The sequence below is a fragment of the Erpetoichthys calabaricus genome, chromosome 15, assembly GCF_900747795.2.
Source record: "Erpetoichthys calabaricus chromosome 15, fErpCal1.3, whole genome shotgun sequence".
Classification (NCBI taxonomy): domain Eukaryota; kingdom Metazoa; phylum Chordata; class Cladistia; order Polypteriformes; family Polypteridae; genus Erpetoichthys; species Erpetoichthys calabaricus.
The window spans coordinates 34,501,714-34,525,335 of NC_041408.2; positions in this window are offsets into that span (position 1 = coordinate 34,501,714).

Sequence of the window (23,622 nt, forward strand, 5' to 3'; positions counted from 1 at the left end):
TAAAGTCTGCAGCAATGCCTAGGCCAACAGAGGAAACTGTGACTGATGGCTCCAGAGCTTTAAAATAATTTTTCTTTTCCTCCAGAAGGAAGTACCTTTTGGTGAAATTTAAAGGGTGTTGCATACTGTTGGGCTATTCATTTTTCAGTTATTAGGTATGGTGAAAAAAGAGCTTAACTAGATAAAAAGTAGTACAGAAAGAGAATTTGTTAAAACATAAATGTAAATGGGAAGGGGCCATTTTCTGATAAGGGTAAACAGTAACTGTATTTTTACAATTCGAGACTTACATTCATCAGTCTGAGAAAACCCATTATGTGAATTGGCCACCAAGAATATTCTCCTTTAATGATATCTTCCATTGCTAATAGTCTGGACAAATCATCGAAAGAGTCAATTGGCTCCAAATATTTGTAGAAATGTCCTCAAAGCGGCTCACTATCCGTAAAATGATCAGTCACTGTGGCAGCACAAACTGTAATTGTTTTCCACTGTTAAAGGGTCTCCTGAAGTCACTTATTGGCATGATGGAATGCCAGCTCAAACTGTAGATTACTGATATCTAGGCTAATGCAACTTTCAGCGACATTACAGTATTTTTCATTCACTATTCATTTTTCTAACATGCTTATCCTGGACAGGGTTTTGGAGCAGCTGGAGCCTATCCATGTGGTGTTATATTTTACATAACTTATTCAGTTAGGTTTAGGTGCAGGACAAAGAAAAGGTGGTAGTGCTTGTTTGGTCTTAATAGCAGTGCTTGAAATGGGCCTGTACCAGCAGTGGTTGTATTATTGAAGAGGACACCCATCCTTCCAATATTATATATAACAAGGGGGCTCTGCCCCCTGCTCGCTTCGCTCGCCTACCCCCGGGGTTGGGTAACCCGAAATACATTGATGAATGTATGAGATATATCGAATTGTAAAGGTGTAGATGTCGAACAAAGGAAGTAAAGAACCCATAGCATGGCACATTAGAAGGACCTATTGGAATACTTCTTTATACACAACATTTGTAGTAAAATCGTTGATAAAGTGCATGAACTATTGTAGGATCTATTGTAGTCAATAATGTTTTTACTTTCGGGTACATTGTTAGTTAGACACATCCGCAGATATTCAGGATATTCATCTAAAGGAGGCAGTCTAACCTGACCCCTTTGACAACACTCATTAGTTGTATTGCCAGTTGTTTCTTCAGGGAAGTTAAGTGAATGACAATGACAGCAAATTATATTTATTAATGGTAATGAATGTTCATTAACAGTGGATGCACTTAAAACTAAAAAGCCCTCAACCTGGGTGGTACGCTACAATACTTTTGAATTTTACTGCTTTCATATTGTGTACCTTTGTCTGCATGTGTATCTTCAGACCTCAATTTGTCCTGGTATTTTTTCAATTACACCTGGTTCTGATGATTAATCACCTTTTGTTATACGCTTTCTATGCGCTGAGAGCACATGATCTGTGTGTACCATGTGCTTTTAATTTACACGATTGATTTTTTTTTGATCGGTGTGCTCTTATATATTCCGTACTATCTTTGTGGACCTTTGCTGACCCCGTAGTGTCTTAACCCATGCCTGCTTTGCTTCCGCAGTTTCTGACGCTTGTTGTAGGCGCCTGCATTCATTGATCTTATCCAGGTGGGCTTGTGTGTGTATCATTGAGCTGTATTGTGTTTGGATTTGGTGTTGAGCGTTCAGCTGTTTGTACAATCCCAAGCAGCACATTATTCCTAACTTCACTCCGCAGTAGTGCCACTCACAATATGGCGGTTGTTTTATTTGCTATTTCCGTTAGTTGAGCTGTATGCGCCTGCACAGTACGTCTCATGGTCCCATCGCCATGTACCTGCGTCCATGCCATCCGGTTTACCATTCTCGGTTAGTAATATGGATTACTAATATAGACTACTCCAAAATCTAAGGAAGAGGCTTTGCTGAGTAAAAGCAATAACTGATTGGGAGGAGGAACAAGACACTGACTATACAAACAAGTGCCAGTAATCTGATTCCACTTCAAGTTCTGCTTGAGGGCAAACAGGAATATAACTGTGTACATGAGATTGTAAATTTGAAATCAATTGATTACACTATATATCAAAACAGTGTCTCCAGTTTTTTTTTAAATACCAGTGCCATTTTCCTCCTGCATGCACATTGTACATTGCAAGCTCATAATGCCAGTCAACACTCTGCGTTATGCGCTTTTTCCAACATGTCATTTTCACACTTAACAAGTAGAGACAATATATGCATTATAGCCAAGCCACACTAAAAAGTTTTATATAACACATACCAAGTCTCTTTTTTTGGTTAAGAAGATGGTAGAAAGAGAACAACTGAGGATACTGTTTTTGAGTGAGCAAAAGTAATAAGTAACTTTTAGACATTTATTCAAATCCATTTTATGATGAGGCAGATGTAATTTTTAAGTTTCAAGCCAATATGGCATCATTTTTTATAGCAATTTTAAATAAACATGGAATGAATCACCTATGAATCAATGTAATAATATTACTGAAAACTACAAATGTGTAAGACAGTAAAGTTCAGTTAAATTGACCATTTTACTTTTATATGGCATAATTTTCATTGGAAGCACAATGAACTGTCCATGTGTAAAACCATAATAACTTAAAATAAAACACAAAATAACACTAAAACGCCATTGTGTACTAAGTACATGCAAGATTTTTCTACAGAAAGTGATATTTTTAAAGTCAATGGTAGTAATATTTTTAATATACAAATTCCACAGAAAATAACTTTCAGAGACATACATAATAAAATCAAAATCCATCAATCCATTGACAACCAAGACCCTTCCTCGATATTCAGCAATTTACTTGTTGTTATTTTCCTGTTATTTGTGAGAAGAAATTTTCAATTTTGCCATCAATACTTTATTTTTTTTCTGACAAGTAAATTGCTACAATGCTAAGCCCAAGGCCCCATAATGATGAATTTCTGTCTGTTCAAGCTATAAAATTCTTCCTCCAGCAAAGTGGGCAATTTTCCTTAAAATATTATAACATTAAAATGCAGAACTCGATGAATTAATCTTTGAAAAGCAAAGCCTATTAGCAATAAAATTGGAATTAGCTAAATGTGTAATTAAAAGTCATATACAGGCAACATACAGTATATGGCTGTCCATTATTTCTTATTTTGTGAATACATTATTACAATTCTAATAACAATGCAATTTTAAAAGAACAACTGTTTAAACTGTCATTTCTGTTTTAAAAATAAAGTCAGTAGTTGATAGGTACTGATGGAAATCTTGTATAAAAATAATGACAAACCAAAACTAATTTGGTTACAATATTTAAGCTGTAAGTTACTATTCTCTTTTTCAAAATTCTTCAAAAACAGTTTGTTTGAAGTGTGTTAGCAGTGCAAACCAATGCAGTGATTAAAGGATTGAATATGAAATACTGAAAGATTTTAAAAAATGGTTGAAGAAGTCCATTACAAACAAATCAGGTGTATAGTAGTTAGGGTGTTTGCATTAAATTCTAATTGCTGGTGTAATTTGTCTATATAAGTCTTTAAAATCCAATCAATGTATGCTTCAAATAATGTCTGATACAGTCTTAACATTAACTGTTATCCTTTTAATGGTTTTCTTCAATTTTATTGTGCTATAGCCCATTGTGCATTATTTTGTTAATGACAGTGATTATTTGTACTACATATGCCTAAATCTCCCCATAATACAAGTCCATGTCTTTTAAAGTCATAGCAGGGAGCTACATATATGACGCATAAAGAGAAATTCATTTTAAGAATAGATAGTCTCTTTTTGTATGGACATGTACAGTATAATGTACATCAATCTGTTACACATAGAAACACATTCTAATTAATATGAGTATGAAATAATGACAGAAATTAAACAGTGGCTAGAGCTAATTTACAGCTCCATTGTCTCTTTTTATCCATAAGTTAATGTATCGGCTACTGTTCTTGGCGTTCCAGATTTGGATCAGGCCCAGTGCCTAAGGCAGCTGATACTGTTCTCGTTACTGTTTATATACTGCTCAAAAAACTAAAGGAACACTTTTTAATCAGAGTATAGCATCAAGTCAATGAAACTTCTGGAATATTGATCTGGTCAGTTAAGTAGCAGAGGGGGTTGCTAATTAGTTTCAGCTGCTTTGGTGTTAATGAAATTAACAACAGGTGCACTAGAGGGGCAACAATGAGACGACCCCCAAAACAGGAATGGTTTAACAGGTGGAGGCCACTGACATTTTTCCCTCCTCATCTTTTCTGACTGTTTTTTCACTAGTTTTGCATTTGCCTATGGTCAGTGTCACTACTGGTAGCATGAGGCGATACCTGGACCCTACAGAGGTTGCACAGGTAGTCCAACTTCTCCAGGATGGCACATTAATACGTGATATTGCCAAAAGGTTTTTTGTGTCTCCCAGCACATCCTCAAGGACTAGGAGAGCTGGAAAGAGCCGTAGAAGGTCCTTAACCCATTAGCAGGACCGGCATCTGTTCCTTTGGGATAGGAGGAATAGGATGAGCATTGCCAGAGCCCTACAAAATGACCTCCATTGGGACCAAACAATCAGAAACAGACTTCATGATGGTGGCCTGAGGGCCCGATGTCCTGTAGTGGGCCCTGTGCTCACTGCCTGGAACCGTGGAGCTGAACTGGCATTTGCCATAGAATACCAGAATTGGCAGGTCCACCAGTGCCGCTCTGTGCTTTTCACAGATAAGAGCAGGTTCACCCTGAGCACATGTGACAGACATGAAAGAGTCTCGAGAAGCCATGGAGAACGTTATGCTGCCTGTAACATTGTTCAGCATGACCGGTTTGGCGGTGGGATTCACAGACCTTTACAGGCTAGACAATGGCACCTTGACTGCCATTAGGTATCGGGATGAAATCATTGGACCCATTGTCAAACCCTATGCTGGTGCAGTGGGTCCTGGATTCCTCCTGGTGCACGACGATGACCGGCCCCATGTGGCGAGAGTATGCAGGCAGTTCCTGGAGAATGAAGGAATTGATACCAATGACTGGCCCCCACACTCGCCTGACCTAAATCCAATAGAACACCTCTGGGACATTATGTTTCAGTCCATCCAACACCACCAGGTTGCACTTCTGATTGTCCAGGAGCTCAGTGATGCCCTGGTCCAGATCTGGGAGGAGATCCCCCAGGATACCATCTGTTGTCAGGCATACATACAAGCACATGGGGGCAATACAAACTACTGAGTACGACTTTGAGTTGCTGCAATGAAATTTCAGCAAAATGGGCTAGTCTGCTGCATCATTTTTTATTTTTATTTTCAGGGTGTCTTTGAATTCAGCCCTCTATAGGTTAATAAATTTCATTTCCATCAAACGATGTGGCATCCTTTCATTCCTAACACATTACCCAGTCCATATCAGTATAGATAGCCAGCAGGATTTTTTTCCCATTGAGATCTGATGTGCTTTCAAAGTTTTCCTTTAATTTTTCTGAGCAGTTTACATGGAAACCCACCTGATTAGGCACATGTTAAAAACATTAGGAAAAAACAGAAGAATTTTGACTAGACTTAATCCTATTCACTTATTTTCTCCAACATAACATAACATTAAGTATTGAAGATCCCCAGATTACTATTGCTTGTTGCTCTTTGTGTAAACTAAAACTTTCTAACATTTGTGCAGAATTTACCATCTGTGTCCTTATGTTCTTGCTGAAGAACACATTTCAAAGTAACAGCTGAGATCTACCATAATAATTTCCTTCATAATTTTAAACACTTCAATCATGTCAACTCTTTATCTCTGTTTAAGCTTCAACTCCTTGAACATTTCTTCATAATTTATACATTGCAGGTCTGGGATCAACCCTGTTGTTCTCCTCTTACTCTAGCACTGTATGCCTTATTGTAACATGTAGACCAAAATTGTACTTTGTACTTTGAATTAGGCTCCAATAGTGTATTATATAACTTAAAGAAATTCTCTATTTACTTTTACTCCACACTCTGGCCTATATAACCTAACACCCTATTAGCCTTTTTGGTCTCTTCTGTGCCCTGTCTGAAAGTTAATAATGCAGTCTATTGTGACTTCTCCATTCTTCTTATAAGGTGTACTACCAAGTTTTAAACTTCCTATTGTGTTTTGCCACATCTAATCACTGGGCTTGTCTATAACCATATTTTTCATATATGGTTGCTCCCTACAAGACAGTTTAAATTATAGAGAAATCATGTGGTATTGGTGATTAACTGTTAAAGAGTTATTGAACTGCAAATGTGAAAATCTGGTTCTTTTTTCAACATGTTTAAATATTTAAAATTTCTCAGTAATTATTGTGGTCAATATAAATGCATTCAATTAGTGTTTTTTGTTACACAATTGTTTCTAATTCATTGCAAGTAAAAATCATGTAGATGTCATGTGTTTTTGAGATATTGTGATTAAAAGAAGCAAAGGTCCAGCGAGAATGGTAACTTGTAGTGAGGCTGTCTCAGGTTTTGTTTTTGTTTTCCAGATATTTACACATAGAAATTCTAAAATTTGTATTTAAAGTTAGAGTATACCAGAAATAACTGCAAAATCTTGTAAAAAATTTGTTTTTTTCATGTTATGCGGTAACAGAAAAACAGAAATTAAATTTTATATTGTAATGTCCCTTTCCAGCCGGGAGAATTAAACTGTACAAACAAGTGAATGCTGCAATAAAAAAAAGGGTTTATCATTCTTCTGCGTTAACTGAACATGCAAACTCAAAACAAACTGTGTCTGAACAGAATAAAACATGTGTCCGCACCACCAAGCTAGTAGAGTTTTATTATTTTATTTTTTGGCATAAAGAATTTCCTTAACAACTCCCACCTGCAGCATCCCAGTCGCTGCTTTATTTTAAAGAAGCAGATGGAATTCCATTGTGTTCTTCAACTGTCCCCCTCTCCATGGGCAAACTACATGGTTGCACTGTGGCTGGCTCCCTCTCGAGACCCTCAGTATAAGGTGGTTCCCCCTCACGCACCAGTTCAAACTCAATGGCACGCTCTAGAGCCTCTTCTGGAGTTGTGGGTCAGGCAAGCTGCCCATGGTTGGGCAGTGCTTTTGGCTCAAGTCCACAGAACAATGCATCACACACCAATTAGTTTCGGATGCCACAGAGAAAGTGTGCATAGGCTCACCTCACCAGCCCCTGCGGCAAAAGTTCCTATGCCCTCTCCAGGATGCCAAGTTTGTTCATGCAGTTGCCTTTGCAATCCTAATATAGTTTCTGTCCACCCAAAACGACTCTCAATAGCCTTCAAAAGTTGTTCCAAATCCATTAAATCTTTCCCTAGAATATCCTCAAGGACTTTCAAAGTCTCCCCTCCCACCTCTGCCACACACTGCACTGCTTGATCCTTGGTCCACCACCTGTTCACCTCTGTGATAGCTTCAAACCTGTTCCAAAAGGCTTTTCAGCTGCCAGTCCCATATATAGCACCCCGGTTTCAACTTCGGAACTTCATGACCTTCCTTCGAAGATCACAGTTCCTCATGTTCGTCAGCAGGCACTTCTTTGCACTGTAGTAACCAACATGGTGGATGGGGTAATTTGTGATCTGCAACTCTAACTTCCTCTGTGAGAGTGGTCTCAATGGAATACCTTATCCTACTTCTGAAAACCAGAACAATTAGAATGTAATGTCCCTTTCTAGGCGGGAGAAATAAAGTGCATGAGAAAGTGTGGAGTATAGACAGTTTTTGAGCATAGAGGGAGATAGCTAGGGTTTCCTCAGTTATCCAAGGAAGCAAAGTCATTGGCAAGTATTTTTTAAGCTAAGATATATTTTGCCAGCTCCATGTCATTAGTAATGGTGATTCCAGGAAATTTAAAGGAGACTGTCATTCTGGCTATATCAGATGGCAAGGCACTTCTCTACAAGATGTCTGATCATTGTTAAAATACTGGATTAAATATAAACACTTTATAATTAGAAAAACAGGAACCTAGCCAACACAAGTCCTACTTGTCCTGATAAACCCATGTATAAAGAAAAAAATTGCAAAACACAAATGTCTTCCACAACCCCATCCAGTATTTGCAATGGGTAGATTTGACTTATGCTGCTGACATGCATGAGGGTATGGATGAAGAAATCTCCACTGCTCCTTGATTCTGGAAATTAAACCTTATTAGGCTGGTAGGGAAATTCATGTTCTTCATTATAGCCTTGACTGCGTTTTTGTTCTTTGATTCATTAAATTTTTTATTTATGCTTTGATTGCCCCAATAAATTTCAAATTGAATTTTATGCCCGCAAGCCTCATTTGTCCAAGCTTCAAGGCAATACATTTTCTCTTAGCTCAGTCTATACTCATACACAAGCAACAGCAGCAACTGTAAAATGGAAGAAAAGCAAAGTACAGATCTTTTCAATAATATGTGTACATTTTGTTTGACTTTGCTATGTGGATTTGGTGGATGTGTAATTTCATCAGACAGCACATTAGTTACATTGAGGAGAACTTAATGTATAGTGGCTAAACCTCCAAATACATGTCACTTAATCATAGGCTGGAGAGTACCTCGATGTTCAGTTGGTGCTTCTCTCACAAAGCAAGTCCAGAGTAGGAAAGAGACAAACCACAACTGAGAAGTTTGATTAAACAGCAAATTTCATCTGTAGGATCAAAGGCAAATTTATATGGCTGATACTTTTCAATCTACTACACAAAATTAGATCCCTCTCAAATGATGATTTTTGCTTTAGGAGCCTTTCATGTTTCATATCTGTGAATAATGTAAACATTATTTTTGCAGACCACTGATATTTCATGTAGACTAATTGGAATAACAAAGATGCTTGCAAAAATGCATATGTTTATATGTAAAAATTAGTGCTGTGCAATGATTAAAATTTTTAATTGTGATTAATCACATGATTGTCACATTGTTGTGCGCAAAATTCAATAATGAACTCAAAAGTAGTGCATTGAGTGTATTTGGTTTGCAAACACTTTAAATAAATAAGGTGCTTTTTAACAGCAGTATTCCCTTTACATTGTAGCAGTTAAAATATTTCTTATAAATCTCAACTTAAACATTAATGTATTCAGAACCGATATAAAACCAAAGCTCTTTGCCACTGCCTAGGTGTTAACGTTTTATCTAGTTTGTTATAGAAAAACAAGTTACCCTCAGAGTCCAGAGCCATGATCATAACATAACAGGCACCTTCCGAGCAGCAGCAAGTTAACATTTCTAAATTTGTTTTCTTTTTTATCTGAACAGTGTTCAGCACCACGATCAGCTGGGGACCAATCAGCTGATGCCGGTACCTCACTTTCGTTTTCTATCTACATCTCCAGATCACTTGCATCAAAATTGGAGTCTGACAAATCAGAGTCTGATTCAGTGATAATATGAAAAAAGTCATCCACTGATTATTTTGATTTGAGTATTCACTTTGGTAACTCTCCACTTGCCATTTTAGAAGCTGTTCACTCTTTGCTACTCATGTGCGCGCAGGGAATCGAGGTCAAATCAACAAAGCTAACTTTCCTTCTAGCAAAGCGTATTGAAAAGTGCTATAACAAGAAGATCACTGATCTCTGTCGATTGCTAGCGAGACTGAGGCTTTCAAAATAATAATAATAACAAAAAATGTGTTAATTCCCGATAAAATAATTGTCAACATTAATTAATTAATACATTAACGTGATAATAACGGGTTAACTTGCCCAACTCTAGTAAAAATATGTTTATTTAGAATCAACTGGGGGAGATACAGTGGTGGAGTAGTTAGTACTGCTGTCTCACTGATCAAGCATTCAGAGTTTTTACTATATAATAGTAACAATAATAGCTGCACACTAATCAAAGCAGGAGGGACCCAGGATTGAACTGCAACATCTCGATTACAAAGCAGCCATTCTTAATCCTGCACCAGCGAAGCAGGTATACATGAGGTTGCCGCATTTCCAGTGCAAAAGACGCAAATTCACACATGCATGCAAAAGTCTTTACTTCATATCGATTGATATTTCGTTTTCAGTTTTCACACATTGACAGCAACATGTACATCGAAAAATTTCTTTTTCTTTACTTTTATTCTTGAATAAAAGCACAGTTGTTTATGTTTTCCCTTTTGTGAATGTGTTTATTTGATATTTGGACTTCAGTCTTCACACATTACACCCTTCATGTCAACATTTTGTCATTACAGTATTACTATAAGATATGAAAAAATGTTCTGTCTTATTTATGTGTTCATCATTCTACATTTATACAGATCACTGTAGACACAGAACACACATGAAATGTATGTATTTCAAATAACATTATATTATTTTCCTATACAATTTCTGACACTTCACTCCCAGACAAACAGACTTCAGCTGTGAGCATTTTGTATCTGACTTCAGCGGTGGAGGATGGGATAGCAGACTGCCTGCATGCGGCCGATTGACACATTTGCAAAACAAAGGCGCTATCAGTGTGCAATTAGTGCAGTGATGAGGAGATGCGAGTAAAATTAAGGTGGCCCAGCATTACGAATATTTTTGCAGGTTTCAGGGATTCTAATGCCAATAAACTGTGACAGTTACATTAACCACTCTCATAGGTTCCAAATATTTCTCTTAGTATGTCAAATTTTACATTGGCTTATTTTTATTTTTAAAACTGTTTCAACACCTGCATATTTGGTGACCTTTTCTGTATAAACAGTCCATTTCAGACTCATTCTGTTGTGCAGAGATTTGAACTTTCATTCATCCATTACAAAACAGCAAATATCTTACTCTTAATTTCCTATTTTATTATGAATATTGGCTAGAATGTTTAAGATTATTGTTTTGCTGGATGATACACTATTGACTTTGTGTCCACTTTCAGAATAACCACAGTACTCATCTTGGGCAAGACTTAATTATTCAGGGCGGGATTGTGGTTATCCCATTTATTATTTAAAAATCCCATATGGTTTTAACTTAATAAAGCGTGAACATTTCCTGAGTTTAATTATTTATACTTTTATGACATTATGGAATTATTTGAGAAATAATAATAGACAATTTGTTGACAGTGCAGTGATGTAACCAATCAGCTGTAAGTTAAGTGAGTGGGGAAATTATTCACTTTTTAATATAGTACCAAACACAACTGGTATAAAAGAAAAGAAGTTTTACATTTATCCTCATGTTGTCAGGAACATGGCTACAGTTGTCCATCTAACTATCCATTTTCTAACTGGAGTTTTCAGTATAGGATCACTGGCTGTCGGTGCCTATCCCAGCTACATTGGGTGCAAAACCCAGGATGGGGAATAAACCTAGTACAGATCTATTTACACATCATTCCAAAATATAATATATTTAGTTAATATTTCAAAAATTTCACATTGACCAGATATTTTTAATACTTTGAAGCACAAGGAAAAAAATCTCTCCAATCATACGACATACAATGTGTTAATTGAAGTGCATAATCTCAAAGACACGTAATTAGCAGGGCTACTGAAATGGCAGTCGGTCCAATTGAATAATTCTGCAATAATACATGGGTATAAGTAACAGCAAAGTCTGATCACTTTTGTGAGTTAACTTGAAAACAGTAGAATAAAGTGTTTTGTTATAAATTGGAAATAATAATCTTAAATTGACAAATTTGATTATATAAAGTAGCGTAAAAGTTGTGACAAATCTAAAAAGGAGAGAAAAATTTGGAAAATTGAAATGAAAATGAAATTTGAATTAATTTGACTTGTTCATTAAATATTGCTCTGCATAATTTTTATTGACCAGTAGTGTTGAAATTCAAGAAAGTTTGTTTTTAATAGCGCACATGCTGTATTTGCAGATGACCTTGTGCACTAAATATTTTCCTGGAAATTCGCCTTGCTGCTGGCTTAGCAAACATTTTTTTCCCAGAATCCCATGATAATCTGTGAGGCCAATGAATATCACAGAGCTGTAGCAATCATAGTCTTGTGTGGAACTTTCACTTATGTGTACTGTAGGATCATTGCCGATCTACTTCGGGTATGATGTCACGACCAGATTAATACTCCAGCCTTACACCTTGCGTGCGCTTGAAAAAAAAAAAAAACTAGCAGTAGTTTAATTTGAGATGGCCATTATCAGAATATTATAAGTACTGCCAAATGATATATAACATTGTTCCCTGTCTGCTGGGAACGCAGCACTGTATGGCTAATTTGTATACATAATTAGCCAAGTGATACAGCTACAATCCAAAGTAAGCATTAAAGGAGCCCTTCCCTCCCCAATCGCTAAAAAAAATGCATGCGACCCTGTGAAATAATTATAAAAACGAAAGTTTTTTTTAACTGTTAACAAAGTGTTTCTGTCTTCTTTATGATGAGTCTGTATAAATGAAAACATCCTGAATGATCTTGGCATTCGGTAATTTATGTGACAATGCTATTATTATGTTTTAAGTATTTTTTTTAATGTTGAACTTAGGTAACATTTATTTTTCAGTTACTGTTCAGATAGATAAACCAGGTAGTCCATGATGATCACATTCTTCTTTACAAAATCCTACACTGAAATTCCTCCCAACCCAGTAATATTTTCCCCAAGGCAATTCATTCCCGCCATTATTTGTTACATTGGGTGGAAATATTCCTCTCTGTTAGTGGCAAAGTATACAGTATTATACAATTTTGTTTAGGTATGACAAAATGTCCCTCAAAATCTTCAACAATCTGAGATTAAAATAAAAGTTTCTGATACCATAGACCAGCACCTCTAAAGTAAAAATATAGAAAACAAGCATAACAATAAAAATAGCCTGGGAAATGCAACAGAAAACACTTTATATAGCATAAGCATGAACAGCCCTACTGTGCCAGTGCTCCTCACCATTTTACATGCTACACATTTTGAAAGAAAATCTATTGCGATTGGAGCAGCCCTTGTGGCTACCCTAGAACAACACACACAAGTCACAAAATAACAAAAACAACACCTTAATTAGCAAAATAAATTACAGGGAGGAGTAACACAAAAATGCAGAATTCAAACTAGAACGCAGATTAGGTTAGGTAGACTTAGGGAAATTTGTTTGCAGCAGGAAAGTACAAAAACCGAAGACATTGTTAGAGAGATCAAATAGATAAACAAAAACACAGTATTTGACAACCAATGTTATAATATAAACACACACTGAAAATCAACACAAAGAAGCATAATTACTTTCAACAGTACACAAAATAATAATGCAAAATTTAACATTTAGCAGCATCCCTACAAGTAACAGAATTTAAAATGCTTATAGCTTTAGCAATAAAAGAGTTCTCAAACCTATTGCTCTTTACTTCATTAAGTGCATGAAACTTGACTACAGATGCCTGCAGTTTAAAAAAAATCATGCAGAGTGCCGGTAGACTGGCACAATAGCTAGAATTATTTTCTTAATATGTAGACAGGTATGTTGTCTTAATTCAAATCTTAATAATCACATACTGTATTAGAATTTATTTAATAGGTCAAATGCTTATAATAATTTCAGAATTTAACTATTTGCAATTTTTAACATATAAATACCTTTTAATAATAAACTAAGTACTGTTTTAATAAACATGTATGCATGCATACTACAACCAAAGGAAAAATGACAATAATAATTAAAATATAAAAGATAAAATTATGACAATACAAATGGCTTTATGTGATGTTATTCTAGTTAATTTAAGATATGAATTTGCATTTTGCAAAATGATATGTAATAATAGGCATTATTTTAGTGCAACAATGGAATGTCGCTACTGTATTTTCTTAGTGTATTGACTGCAGCTGAAATGAAACAACACCATAGGTCCTTTTACCTCACTCCTCCTCAACCTCCCCAACAATTAAACATGAGAAATTTTCTACATAAATCACTGAGTGCGAAACTGCAAGCAAGTAATTAAATATTCAAGTCATTTCAAACAGTACCATTTTGGGAATGTACAAGAAATGTTTACAAGCATTTCCCTAATGTACTGCAAAAGTAATTTTATTGGGTAGACATATTGTATATAAAAAAAATCTAATAAGATATTTGAATAGCATTGCTGAATGCTTCCATTCGAAGACAGATATAAACTTTACCTGCTACAAAAAAAAAATCAACAAAAAGAGTTTACATATATAGTCATAATAGAAACAGTAAAATTAAAATATCATGAGGCAATATTTATATTTTCTTTTTTTCTGGCATTTCAATCATACCAAATGGAAGACTCAATCCATTCAAAGAATTGTGCATATTCTGTTCATACATATTTTGACAAAATATATTAAAAATGGGTTCAGTTCATAGTGATATTATTAATTTTTAATGAATTCTGACAGAACAGAAATAGTGTCAAGGAAGGAAAAGAGCTATATGTCTTTGTAATTAAGGCCCAGACTAATGATGCAAGTTTCCTTCAGCATGATTTTTGTCTGATTATGAGGCTACTTCATTAGGAGCACTCAGGCTAACGAAGTGTAGCTGTAATAAAGTAATTTTCTGTCTAGTGCAATGATAAAGAGCTCCTGTAGCTAAAAAAGGATTGAAAATATAATTATAATTGGAAATGGTTGAGTAAAGTTATTACAGGGTTGCTGAAGGGTACTGTTCTTGGTATGAAGCTTTCTGCAGTGGCAAATCCTAAAATTAGCATATCACAAATGACAAAGTGATAACAATTAGTCAGATTGCTAGGCCTGATGTAATTGTTAAAGGAACGAGGATTCAGAGTAAAATCAAACACAGGCTTTCCCATGTCTGCTTGCATTCATTAGGGAAAACAACACATGCAAAAATAATGTCAGGCGTTCCCCACTTGTCATTACTGTACCTTCTTATTTTATGTGAATCACATTATTAAAAACTGTTACATTATTTAGAAAAAAGGTCTTTCACTGGTACAGTATTATTCTACTGTACATTTGATAATAATCATCATCATTTTCTTAATTACTACAACAAAGGATGCATTTTATACAGTTTTGTCCTTTTTTCTTACCTTGGTTTTTCTTTATCTTGGGATAAACTCATTGGTATAGATGAACAATAGCAGCACAAAAAAGTGGAAACAAAAATATTGTCATGGCACATACTTTAATAACTGGTTCACATACTTTACATTTATCAAATTGTGTGTAAATATACAAGGGCTGATAAAAAGTGACAACAGTACTGAAAATGTTTTCAGAAGCTAACAAAATAATTAATGTGATTTATCTTGTATTGCAATTTTAATTTTCTTCTTCTCTTTCCTCTTCATCTTTTCCCACTTCTACGTGGGGTTGATGTTTTATAGGTTTTCTACATGTATTTTATGGCCAAATGCCTTTCTGCAATTTTTTTAATGGTTCCACATATATGATATAATTATATGAGGTCAAAAATGTAATAATTTACTGTATCATTTCAAAAACAATAAAATAATAAAAAGAGAAGCTAGGTTAATATGCAAGAACATATTTTAAATGTCCTATAAATGTCCTATAAGGATTATACTGTATATTGAAATAACCACACTACTACTCAACCTCACTCCTTTGGACTGCAGAACTAAATGTCACAGTAGGATTTGAATATCAGTGATGACAAAGGTGGCAGATACAGCATCGCGACCTCATCACAATCAGTCAGATATACTGTATGTCCACTAGCTGCTTTTCACAGTCAAAACTGAGTTCATGCTGTGAGTTCCTTATGCACCAAACCGAGGTGCATTAAACATCTGACACAGGTTGGGTCACACGCAAAGCAAATTAAAGCTGTCTCTCTGACTAATATATTACATGGTACTGAGATTAAAATGTAGAACCATTTCAAAATGAATGCCAACGGGGAGCATACAAACCAAACAGAATTAATTCCTGAGTCACATTTAAGAACTTATGAGCTGTGAAGTAGGAGTGCTAACTGCCAAATCACCATGACATAGTTCTGTGATTGTGTTTTATGTACATTGCTTTCAGGGAAAAATGAATATATGAGATAGATTTCAAAACTGAGATGTTAATACCATTGTGACGTATTTAATTACATGCAGCAAGTCAAATGTGTATTTTTTTCTTTTTTTTTTTCTTTATATTCAGACCATTTGAAATTCACCCATTACTGTATATGAAAGCATCTCATATTTTAAAGAAATTCCACAGGATATTCAGACTCTTAAAAAATCTATGCTAAATATAATAATGTACTTAAGGCTTAAAAAACAACTGTGTCATTTAAGTAATCTGCCAAACTCTGAAAAAAAAAGAACTTTTGGCAGATTTACTAATTAAATTCAATGATCTTAATAATATGTCACTGCCTACAGTTGCAACCACCGAGAAACAAAATATGACTGACTAGAAACTTATTTTGTCAATTTACCTTTTCTTTTAACTATCCATTTATATTTTTGCCCTTTCAGTTTAAAAAATAAAAAATAATATTGTTAAGCCATTACATTAAAAGTGATATGATGCTGGATAATTTGCATATGCCATGATCAGTTTAAACATTAAAAAAATCCTTTCAATGCACATTTCTGAGAAATGAGTGGATTTTATAATGAAAATGCACAGCTTTTGAAACAATGCTGGTAAAATGAGAAGATTATTTTATTGGTTCATTGAAAATGTTAGCTGTGATTAGTTACACAATCCAACATTAACCTGTAAATTAAAATTCCTTGGTGCAATTTGATGGGTGATTTAATTTTGTCCTTCTCTGCTTGCCTCAGGCTAATTCCATTATGAATTCTTTATATAGCTTTTCCCTTAATGATTAGCAGCTTCTGCTCAAGCCCTGATTACTATTGTACACTTAGCACTACATAAAGCAGGGGATTAATATTCCCCAGTAGAATTGTTGCTATGGATCTTGTCGTTCTCTTCCAAGAGATGTTTCTGCAGCTTCAATTGTCCATAAATTATGATCTCCAGTGAATTATCTGTGAGACTCAGCTGAGCTTAACAAGCTGAAGAGAGCACTCAAGCTCCAGCCAGCAAGAGAAGTGATACACTCAATTATTAATTGTTGGGATTTCAAAAACGTCTGGTGTTATTTTACTTTATTCTAGTAAACCTAAAGCTACCTCAGGCATGTCAAAGAAAAGGACCGTGTCAATGAACAGCGCTCAATGAAACATGAAATTTTACTGATCAATACACAGTCAAGGGTGAAATTATTGAAGTGATGTAATTAAACATAAATATTTTTTTGTGTGTAATTAGGTGGCAAAGACCATTATTGTATGCATATAAAATACATTTCTTTTTGTCTAGTAATGTCACTTGTTTATATAGTACATACAGTATATATATATATATATATTTCAATACTGAATACAGTACAACTATCACCTTTTTGGTGACTACAGTAACACGAATGCTTACTTTTCTCATATAGCCTTAGGTCTTCCAGCAGAACAGCTTACCAGTTCAGTGTTCCTTGCCAGAGAATAGATGCTGACAAGTCCCAGCTGTCATTAAGCTCATGCTGTGCACTGACAGAACCTGAGTTAGCTTACTCACAGATCTCTTCCCACAAACTGTTTTTTTCCCTTGTGTTATATTTTATCAAGACAACGTAAAGAGTACTGAATGAAAGAATTATAAGCCTTTTGGTTTATTTTTTACTATTTAACCATTGCTAAAACAGTAAAGGGTAAACCATTCAAAACTGTTTTACAAAGCGGGCAATTGGTTTGAATTTATAAACAGTACTATATTCAGTAAATGCTATAAAGTAGAAATAAAGAGAGGGATAAGTAATTTTAATAAGAAAATATTGTAGCCAATTGTTCTTTTTAAATTTTAATCTCCGGTGTTTGTCTTTCTGGTCCTCTGTTTAGAATAATATTTTACTTTGACTGACATGAATGTAGACCAGAAAAGGAAAAAAAGAGTCACATAATATTGATAATTGTTTCCTTTATAAACAATTATAAATTAATGTAGATATTGAAAAGATCATTTTGAATTTTTTGTACATTTGACAATGTTTATAAATAAAAAAATCTTTATTAATTTTATGGGAATGACTGTGCTAATGCAGTTTTTAATTTTAGTTAATGTCATCTATCAAAATATGCCAAATTTCTAAAATAGCACATTAAAGTATGAAAACTGAATTAGGGGTACTAAATGGCAATGTGGTTGGCATGGCTGCCACAAAGCAGGAGGGAGAAGCCTTTGAATACCTGCCTGTTCACTGACTGTGTGGGGTTTGCTTTTTCTCTGGTACTCAAGTTTTCGTACCACGTCCTTAAAATATGGGTGAGTAAGTGATTATGGGTTAGTGCATTAATGTGACCTTGTGAACTGATAGCCAGGGTCAGTTATTTCCTTGCACTGAGTACTGCTGGATTAGCTATGGACTGCCATGTTAGTTATACTGTGAATATCATGTATCTCAACCATACCACATATCTCAGTATAAAATGCTAAGCTTAACAATTTCAGTTTCAAAAAGGGATGTATATACCTCCAAAGTCTGGAATTTTAGGAGGTACAATGTGTACAGGGTGACTCAGTTTGTCGCACAATCATCAGTCATTTTTTTTTTTTTTCTATTTGTGTTACAATCATTAGTCATTATAATTTTTTATTTAAGAAGACACTAAGTTTATTAATTTATAAAACTTAGACTGCAGATGTTTAAACTAATGTCCATTAGGTTCATTACATTTTCCAATTGGGCAGCATGGTGGCACAGTAGTAGAGCTGCTGCCTCACAGTAAGGAGACCCGGGTTCGCTTCCCAGGTCCTCCCTGCATGGAGTTTGCATGTTCTCCCTGTGTCTGTGTGGGTTTCCTCCCACAGTCCAAAGACATGCAGGTTAGGTGCATTGGCGATCCTAAATTGTCCCAGGTGTGTGTGTGTGCCCTTCAGTGGGCTGGCACCCTGCCCGAGGTTTTGTTTCCTGCCTTGTGCCCTGGGATTGGCTCCAGCAGACCCCCGTGGCCGTATAGTTAGGATATAGCGGGTTATATAATGACTGACATTTTCCAATTCTTCTTCAGAGCAGCACAACTTTTGACACAGCTGTCCACAGTGTGAAATATAAAATGTCAATTAAAAAAGTTAAAATAATATAAAATGTGTGTACTACTTTTGAGAGAATCTGTAGAATATAAGTGTGTCTAAAGGTAGGGCAAAGAAAAACTAGATTTTTAATTCCATGCTTTTGACTAGCTTGCACTGATATTGTATCCGAAGCTGCATCAGTCATGGAGGAAAGGTGTTGAGGACAAGTGCAATAACTGTTAAGTTGGGCAGGTTTTGCTGTTTTTTGAAGCAGGACAACAGAAAAACACTGCTACCATGCAAAAGCTACAGTCTGCAAGTAAGGGCAGAAGACAATCCAATATAATCTGCTCCTTTTACTGGAATGTTTAACTAAAAGATTTTGACACCTGAATGCTAGCAGGATGCTAGGAGGTGGAAGGATGAAGCAGAAAGAGCTGGAAGTGAAAATAAGAAAACTTAGTTATAATGCTGAGGAAAATGGGAATACTTTAAGTGGTACTATTGCTTAAAAAGAACCACACTCGTGTTGAATATACTGTAAACACTTCTGAGCTTTACTATGACTGTCGTGCTTATTCTTTTTTAAAGATGTAACTAGTAAATCTATTCAGTTGCAGTTTTGTAAATATCCACACAATGGCAGCAGAGGGTCAACTAATGTGCCTTATAAAATACAATAAAATGCTTTTTGCACCTCTCTAATCCGAGTACAAGACACTTACACTAAAATAGCATACAGGGTGACTTGATATTAACTGATGCACACCACATGTTATAATAATGCCTCCTTCATTTCATTTAATGTGTGAAAAGCAGCACTAGAAAGCAGCTTTATAAAAAGGAGTAATAGACATCTGCAGGGTTAGGTTTCAAAATGAAACAAAACATTAAAAAAAAAATACTACCACTGTCTTAGAAAGCTGGCACTGATATGAAGATCCCTAATTGTTTTAAATAGCAGCTTAATCCACAAATAACTTGATGTTGTTCATTTTGAGCATACAGGCAGAACGTGCAAAGGACACTTCCGTTAAGTGGCAGTACGCTGCATAAATATAGAATTTCTTTTCTTTGTGTTTGAAAATGATAATAATCGTTGATTCATCGTGAACACATGTCATTACTTTAACCTTGAATTTTATTAGATTTACTTGTAGTCATTGCACTTAGTTCTTAAATTCATATATTTTATAAAAATAATGAGAGTAGTTTTCTTCCAGCTCACAAGATATTTAACTGCCTTTTTGACTGTCATTTACATTTTATGTAATCCTCTTCTATCAGTAGCTTGCCAGATAAAGAAGACATCTAATTTATTGAAACTGTGCTGCTTTTCATTGGAAAAGTGGGACTTAAGGTAGGATAAGCAATACTTCTAACGGATAATTAAAATAAAAATAATTTAGTACTCACCTTTGATTGCAGGGGTTGAAACTATGACGGGGAAATAAAAGTACCAATGATAATTTTCTGGTGTGGATGCAATATGGACAGTTTTAAAACACATTTATTTTCTTTGAACTTACCATTTATGATTTAGTCAGTCTGAGGTGATTTTAAATAGGGTTCTAATATGAGTAATGCTCATAAGTTATACCATTTTTTGCTTGTGTCAAACAACCAGCGTATGCTATGTCTTACTTTGGCTTCAGGCAAGCAAAAGAACATTAAATGGCTCTTTTTATATATTAACACATGAGAGCAAATAAACAACCAAAATAACATTCAATTCTCAAACCCCCATAATTTAATAAACGGTTCAGGATGTTGGAGTCTATCCAAAAGTGACACAGAAAAGAGGCTTCCACACAAGTAGATGTATGTTAGCTTCTCTATATTGGTTAACATATCCTTTCTTTGCACACATTTTAGGTATTTAGTGTGCTATTTGACTCCTTTGGCATTACTATTCATTATATTATTTCATAAGAAATGTGCTAACTAGAGTTACTTCCTACTAACCTAAGCAGTTAATTTCAATTAAGCAGGAGGAGAAAAAAGTTTCAGTACTTTGTTAGATTTATATAGAGTAAATATATTTATACAAAAGATTTTTTTCTTATATTCAAATAGTTTTTGCTTTGAGAATCATGTAGGAGCAGATATAAAAAGTGCTCTGTGTAAAATATTTATATCAGTTCGATTCATAAGTCTGATGATTTTTTGCTCTTAAAAAATACAAGATTCAGGTATGATGATGGTTAACAGCTCTTAAAAATGTTAGTTTTAAAAAAAGAAAATTCCAGGAGTGCAGTATATATATCATCACACATGTGTGCATGGGAGCCAGGTGGAATCTCCCGTGGATGTTCTGCAGGAAAGCGAGAAAAAGAGTCAGTGCACTCTGCCACATCCAGGTCTCACTCAGAATTGCCCTTACTCAAGCCCTTTAGCTGCATCCCATGTGCACGTGTGTGACAATATATATATATACAGTATATACTTTTGCTTCCAAAATAACATCATGGTTGCATATTAGTTAGGTTGCAGCTCCTTCTTTAACTGCTGTATAATGAAATGCATTGGAACATTTGACATAGAATTTAAATGAAAACCAGTAATGTATTAGTTAAATATTCAAATATAATTCATATTCAGTTATTGATTGTAGTTTTAAATCTACTGTAAATCTGTTTACATATTAAGCACAAGCATATGTGTAACAATACTCATGAACAATGATAAACTAAGCAGCTGCAGCTACAATCTAAGGGACATTTTAACTACAACATGATACTGCAAAATGTATTATGAGGAAATAGCACACAGTCATGTTTGTAAGACATGATTAACTTAATTTTGACTAATTTACATTAATCTATAAACTGTGTATTATACAACTAGATTCAGTATGGTTACACAGGAACTGGACTTGGTTTCAGCTATTTGGGAAAGGTTTAAGGTTAAGGGTTTAAACATGATAAATAAAAAATAAAGCATTTTCTCTCTCTATTGATATCTTTGATTTTTTATTTCCAGAAACCTTTAAGTTCATCACATATTCCCCCATCTTCCATCTGTCCTCTTTAAAAGTCACTTCACCCAGTTATATGGTCCCAAGGAAAATCTTATACAGTATGTCCAGGCATAAATGATAATTAAAATCCATTCAATTACTTGAGCCAAAACACAGCACTTGTTTAATAAAACTATCTGATTACATCTTTAATTTTTCAGAGCTACAAAACAATATGTCTTACATTGTGCATTTGTCTTTTTGAAACTTTCTTAAATATAACTGTAGTATGGATATTTATATACTAAAAGCTTACCCAACTGTCCTCAAGGTATAAACTATTTGGTCGTTTTTTTTTTTTGTTTTGTTTTTTTTTTCTCCAACTGATTGCAAAGTCCTATTAACATTGAATAAAATGTGTTCTCCATAAGAAAACTTGCTCTGTTATGTCCCAAAAGATTTAGCAGAGGTAAGAATTATAATTATTTTTTTCCTCCTGTGTAATTCAAAGATTATATTGTGATATTCCCAAGCAGGTTAGTATAAAATGTCTGCGAGCTGTCAGATTATCTCTGGAGCATTAGCTAAAAGTACATCTGGCAGGAAATATATTTGTTCGGTCTTCTTTTTTTTTTTTTCTGCACGATCCCCAGCAAGTGTTTTACTTTATTATATATCTTTTTGTTTCTTAACTAGTTTTATATATTTCATTTTGCTTTTGAAATCTTTTTGTACTGTTAGATATTTTGTCTTTATTACCAGGAAACAGAACAACATTGGAAGACTTTATTTTGGCAGGATAATGCTAAGTCATGCTGAAATTAAAGCATATATAAAATGTTTAAAATTATTCAGTATATTATATTAAATTATACTTAAACTGCTTACTGTTTTTGAGTTTATAAGTAATCAGAATTCACTTTTTCTGTTAATAAAGAATCTGTTAATTTTTTACTCCTATGTATATTGTATGAGCAATATATATACTGTATGCTTAAAAATATTTGACATTATTATAACTATAATCTTGACATAAGTGAACCTTCATATTTTAATTATAATGTTCTCTCTCAGGATATGCAGCATATAGATATTATTGATTGCATGTCATTTGAAATGGCACTGCCTGTGTTATTTTGTAAACATTGATGTTGCAGTAATCATAATTACCTTTCTTGACTCCTACTCTTTAAATGTAAGCACTTTAAATATTGAATTCATGATGCACAAGTTAATATCCTGTCAGTGATCACATACATACAAACCTATAATACCCACTGGGTTAACTCAAATAAAATTAGAAAAAAAAGGTACAGATACTAATCGGTCAAAGTTTGATCATTCACTTTCTTGTATTGTGCAAGTCTTATATTAAACTGATGAAGCACAAAATAAAAAGCAATCCATCAGAGGCTTCATGTTATTAAGAGATATTTGACAAATTTGTTGCAGCTCTTAAAATGATCCTTCTGAAGAAATAAACTAATGGCTTGTCTGTAGATCGACAGCTCATCTGTGACATTGGTTTTGGCCTAAGTGCGGTTTGAATATATCCTGTCCAGTCAATTTATTGAATCCTTCACATTACCGCCCATCATTACTAGAAAAAATAATGTTGTGAGAAGTCATTGTACTCAAGGGTTAGTGTGA